The following is a 6,155-nucleotide window of genomic DNA, read 5'->3' as shown; positions in this document are numbered from 1 at the left end:
TTCATCACCCCAAAAAGGAGACCCTATGCCCATTAGCAGCCACTCCCCATTTCACCCCTCCCCCAGCCCTATGCAACCACTAATTTACTTTCCGTTTCTACAGATTTAGGTATGTTTTGGCCATACAATATGTAGTCTGTGACTGGCGTCTTTCACAACATATTTTTAGGGTTCATTCATATCATAGCATGTTATCAGAATTTAATTCCTTTTTATGTAGAAAAATATTCCACTATATGGATATACCACTATTCATCACTCATAGACGTGTTGATAGACATGTGATCTGTTTCCACTTTATGGCTACTATGAATAATACCACTATGAACAATGGTGTACAAGTTTTTGTGAATGTATTCACACAAGTTTTTGTGTGAATTTTAATTACACTCGGTTGTCTACCTGAGAGTAGTAACTCTACTTTTAACTTTTTGAGGAACTTCTAAATTGTTTTCCACATTGACTTCACCATTTTACATTCCTACCAGCAGTGTATTAGGGTTTCAATTTCTTCATGTCTCACTAACACTTATTTTTATTATAGCCAGCCTTTTGGGTGTGAAGTCGTATCTTATTGTGGGTTTGATTTGCATTTCCCTAATGACTAATGATGTTGAGCACCTTTTCTGGGACTTATTGGCCATTTGTATATCTTCTTTGGAGAAATGTCTATTCAAGTCCTTTGCCCATTTTAAATTGGATTAATCTTATTATTGAGTTGTAAGAGTTCTTCAAATATTCTGGATACAGTCCCTTATCATATGTATGATTTGCAAATATTTTCTCCCATTCTGTGGATTGTCTTCTCACTGCTTTGATAATATCCTTTGATGTACAAAAGTTTTAAATTTTGATGAAATGTACTGATTGCTTAAAAGACACAACCAAAACTCACCAAGGAATAAACAGAAAATGTGACTAATTTACTAAAAGAGTTAATTTGTAGTTTAAAATCCTCAGAAAAGGAAAACTTCAGGCCCAGATGGTGTCACTGGCAAATTCAAAGAAGGAAAAACACTAGTTCTACACAACCTCTTTCAGAAAATAGAAGAAAAGAGAACACTTATTTTATGAGGTCAAAATTAACCTGAATCAGATACAGACTGGAAGAATTTACAAATCATATATCCAACAAAAGGCTTTATACAGAACATAAATAACTTGTCAAAACTCAAAAACAAGAAAAACAACCCAATTTTTTAAAAATAGGCAAAAGATTTTAACAACCACTTCACCTAGAAAGATATACAGATTCCAAACAAGCACATGAAAAGATGCTTTACATTATTAATTATTAAGGACGTACAAACTAAAACCATTATGAGATTCAACTCACACCTATTAGGATAGCTAATATTTTTTTAACAATACCAAGTGTCAGCGAGTATGGGGAACGACTGGAGCTCTCATATATTAGAGGCGGGAATGCCAGATGGTACAGTCATTGTATTCCTAAGTCACTCTGTATCCCTACAAAGTTAAATACACCATATAATTTATCATGTAACCCTGCAATCTCACTCCTAGGTATTTACCCTAGAGAAATTAAAACTTACATTCACAACACCAAAAAAAATTTTCTTAACCACATAAGTGCATTGATGTTCTTAAAAGCTCTAGTCATAATTGCCAAAATCTGGAAACAACCCAATATCCTTCAACAAGTGAATGAATAAACTGCAATAAATTCATACAGTGGAATACCACTTAATAATAAAAAGGAATGAACCATCGATACATGCAACAACATGAATAAATCTCCAAAAGCATGGAGATTTATTCATGTTGCATGTATCGACGGTTCATTCCTTTTTGTACATAACATTTTGAGTCAAAGAAGTCTCAAAATGTTACATACCAAAAAAAATGTTATATACACTATTATTCCTTTTATGTGACATTCTAGAAAAGGCAAGACTATAGGGATGGAGAACAGATCGATGGTGGCCAGGAATTAGGGGTAGGGGAAGGATTTGACTACAATGGAGCAGCATGAGGGATTTTTTTAAGGGGGATAGAACGGTTCCGTATCCTAATTGTGGTGGTTGTTAAATGAATCTATAAATGTGCTAAAACAGAACTATAAGCAGAAAAAGTCCATTTTACTCTACGTAAATTTTTTAAATAACAATTTTTTAAAATCTAACCAAAGCAGATGACAAGTCAAGACAAAAATGTGAAAGTAATATAACAAAGAATTCTGAAATACATAGTGTTCCTACCAAAAAAAATTTGTCAGACTGGATTAGGAAAATATATATATGCTGTTGACAAAACACTAACTTGAAATGTGATGGTATAGACATTAAAAGTAAAAGGATGGGAAATGATATACCACGCAAATACTATTTTTTTTTTTTTAAAGCTGGACTGGCTATGTTTAGATTAGATTAGATTAATATCAAAGTAGACTTCAGAGCTGGGAAAATGATTAGGGATAAAGAGAGAATTCCATAATGATAATAGTCAACTAACCAAGAAGACATAACTATCCAAAACGTGTATGCATCTAAAAACACTTTTGAAATACATGAAGCAAAAACTGCTAGTAAAAATAGACATCACACAAACACCAACTTTACAGCCACATGAAGTAGTACCTTTGAAGTGGATACTCCAGTCTTCAGCTGACTGCAGCCCCTGAGCCATAACTATCCAGATGAGCCACTCCTGAATTCCAGACCTTCGGAAAACTGTTAGGATTAAGTGTTTGTTGTCATTTTAAACCACTAAATTCTAGCGTTAAGTTGTTACACAGCAATAGATACCCGATATAGCTACCATAAAACCTCTCTGGTTCTCTGACCATGGCTTGAGCTGGGAATTTAAAGCCCCAAGCTAATCCTTTTTCTGCAACTCTGCAGTGCCATCAAAAATAGCCCGCCTCACCGTTCTTAGAGTTTTCCTTAGCCACTTGTTTTCACATGGCATTGGATTCAATAGGCACTTCAAGTCAAGCAACCATGAGTGGTAATTCGATTATCTGAGATGTCTCTTTATGCCAGAGGATACCAGAATCCCATCTACATTGGCAAGGCGCTCAGCACCAAGTTCAAAGGTCAAAGACATAACCAAATAAATTTCACAATCCTACCTATGAAGGTCTATTTCTCTTATCAGCTGTCTTCCTTCTAACTTCTGACAATAAGAAACAATAAAGGGGCCTCAGATGATGGACACAGGGGAGAAAGACTTCCTTCCACTTTTCCAGGGATTGTCTATATTTCTCAAGCAGCAGCAAACATTTGGCTTCTGTCCCCAGTCACTTGCAGCATGCATAGCCCAGGCTGCCTATAACTCTTCAGAAATCTGAGCACCAGCCACCCACTTCCTCAGTAGTCTGGGGACCACCCAAGGGCGCCCTGTCCTCAGGTTCCTCGGGGTTCTGAACACCAACTGCATGGAGATACAATTAGAGCTCCTAGGTCCTGGTAAATTATAAATTTTGGTTTCTGCTATCCTGACTGGTCCCTGAATAGTACTTGATACTAGGAGTGGGGTTGAAATATTTGCTGGGTAAATAATGAAAAATAATTCATAATCATTAAAAGATCTAGGATTCCCAGCTGCCATCTTACTCTCAGAATAAACAGCTAAATTATTCAATAATTAAAGCATTCAACATTTACTCTCTATGTTAACCTCTCGGTCACTTCATCAAATCAGTCTATCGACCTCTTCCTGCTTTCACTCCTTAGCCCTATAAATTTAAATGAGACTCAGACTCTACAACCCTCTGTTTGAACAAAAAATCAAATAGATTTGGAATTTTATTAAATTTCTGTAGGTAAGGAAAGGAAAAAATCGCCAAAGAGCCTTTCCTGGCTTAACAGAATGAACCTTAATATTTATATCTTTCAGAAAGCATATACATCAGATTTAACATCATCACGAGGGCAACAATTTATTACATAAGATAACCAGAATGCAGACTTTTAGAGATTATTGATTATAGTTCACAGAATATAGTAAAAAAAAAACTCTGAAGTCTGGTGTTTTGGAAGACTCATTTAAACAAATACCACTTCTAGAAAAGGATTATACATTTGCACAACCTCACATCTGACAGGAGTATAGAACTGAATCTTTTGTGAACGCTCTCAATTTACTACTTTGTCAGAAATAGCTTTCTGATAATGATGTCTGCATTTCTGCAGCCGTAGGACAAGAACATATATTTTATACTTCTCTTTCTCAGCCTTTTATTAGCATTTTCAAGCCTACTCCCTAGAATTCCATTAGTTAGCACTAAAAAAAATGAGACCTAATGAGCCTAAAACATGAAATATGGAAATTGAACCACCAGGATAGTTTTTGGATAAAGTTTACACACAGTAAAGTATAAAAATCTTAAGTGCACAATTTGAAGATTTATAATAAATGTATACACCTATGTAACCACAACACCAATTAAGATATAGAACATTTCTCAGAAGGAAATTTAACTTAGGGTAGTGAACACACAATGCAATTATATATATGTAACATATTGTTGAGTTGCACTCTTGAAACTTATTTGATTTTATTAACCAATGTCACCCCAATAATTTCAATTTAAAATAAATGAAGGAATGAGTGATATAGAACATTTCTGTCTCCCCAGAAAGTTCCCTTGGTGCTCTTCTTTAAATTCCCACCACCACCACCACCTCATAGGCAACCATTGTTATGATTTCTATCATGCTAAGACACATTTTCCAGTTTTAAACTTCAAATAGATGAAATCATACAGCATGTACTCTTTCATATCTGGCTTCTTCTGCTCAACCTAATTCTTTCCTAATTCTTGTCCATGTCATTGGGTATAGTTGTATTTCATTATTTTTATTGCTCATTTGTATTCCATTGTATGAATATACTATACCACAATTTGTTTATATATTCTTCTGTTAATGGACATTTTGGTTTGTCCTGGGTTTTGACTATTACACATTCATACACAAGTGATTGTAAGGACATACGTTTTCATTTCTATTTAATAAATACCCAGGAGTGGAATTGCTGGGTCACATGGTAAGTGAGTGCTTAACTTTATAAAACTGCCAAAGTTCATGTCCACTAGCAATGTCTGAGAGTTCTAGTTTCTCTGTATCCTCAACAGCAGTTGGTATCTTTTTAATTTTAGCCATTGGCTTCTCATTGTGAACTTAATATGCATTTCTCTAGTGACCAATTATTCTGATTATCTTCTCATTTGCTTATTTGCCTCCTTATATTTTATTTGGTAAAGTATCTGTTCAAAACGTTTGCCATTTCTTATTGGTATTTTCATATTACTAAGTTGTAAGTGTCCTTTATATATTCTGGGTTCCAGTCATTTTCAGATGTGTTTTACAAATATTTTTTCCCAGTCTGTGACTTGTTTTTCATTTTCTGAGCTGTTTTTTGAAGACCAGAAGCTCTTAATTTTGATGAAGTCCAATTTATCAGGTTTTTTTTCTTTTGCAGTCGTGCTTTTTTGTGTCCTAAGAAATATTTGCTTATCCTAAGGTCAAAAAGTTTTTTCTATGGTTTCTTCTAGAACACTTATAGTTTGAGCTTTAATGTTTAGGCCTGTGATCCATTTTGACTTAATTTTTTATTAAGATGTGAGTTTAGTGACCAGGTTCATTTTTTGGTATTTGTAGAACTAACCGTTGCAGCACCATTTTTTTGTTTTTGTTTTTGTTTTTTTCATTGAAATATAATTGACAAAAACATTGTATTAGCTTTAAGTATACAATAAAATGATTTGATATATGTATAAATTGTGAAGTGATTAACAGTAAGTTTAGGTAACATTTATTTTAAAAAAACTATCCTTGTTTCTTGTATTTTGAAGCTCTATTATTAAGTGCCTACACATTACAATTGTTATGTTTTCTTGATGAATTGGCCCTTTTGTCATCATGAAATGTTCTTGTCCCATATTAATGCAGCCATTCCACCATATATCTTTTTGTATCCTTTTACTTTCAACTTATCTGTCCTTAATTCTAAGTTCCATCTTTTAAAAATGGCATATGATTTGGTCCTGTTTTTGTTGTTCATTCTTTCAAACTCTACCTTTAATGATATTTTGTCCACCTACAGGTAATATAATTAAAATGTTGCAATTACTGCTTTTATTTTTGTCCATCTTCTTTATTCCTGTGTTTTCTTTTTGTCTTCTTTTG

This window comes from Pteropus alecto, unplaced genomic scaffold, assembly GCF_000325575.1.
Source record: "Pteropus alecto unplaced genomic scaffold, ASM32557v1 scaffold68, whole genome shotgun sequence".
NCBI classification, from domain to species: Eukaryota; Metazoa; Chordata; class Mammalia; order Chiroptera; family Pteropodidae; genus Pteropus; species Pteropus alecto.
This window is presented reverse-complemented; position numbering follows the sequence as displayed.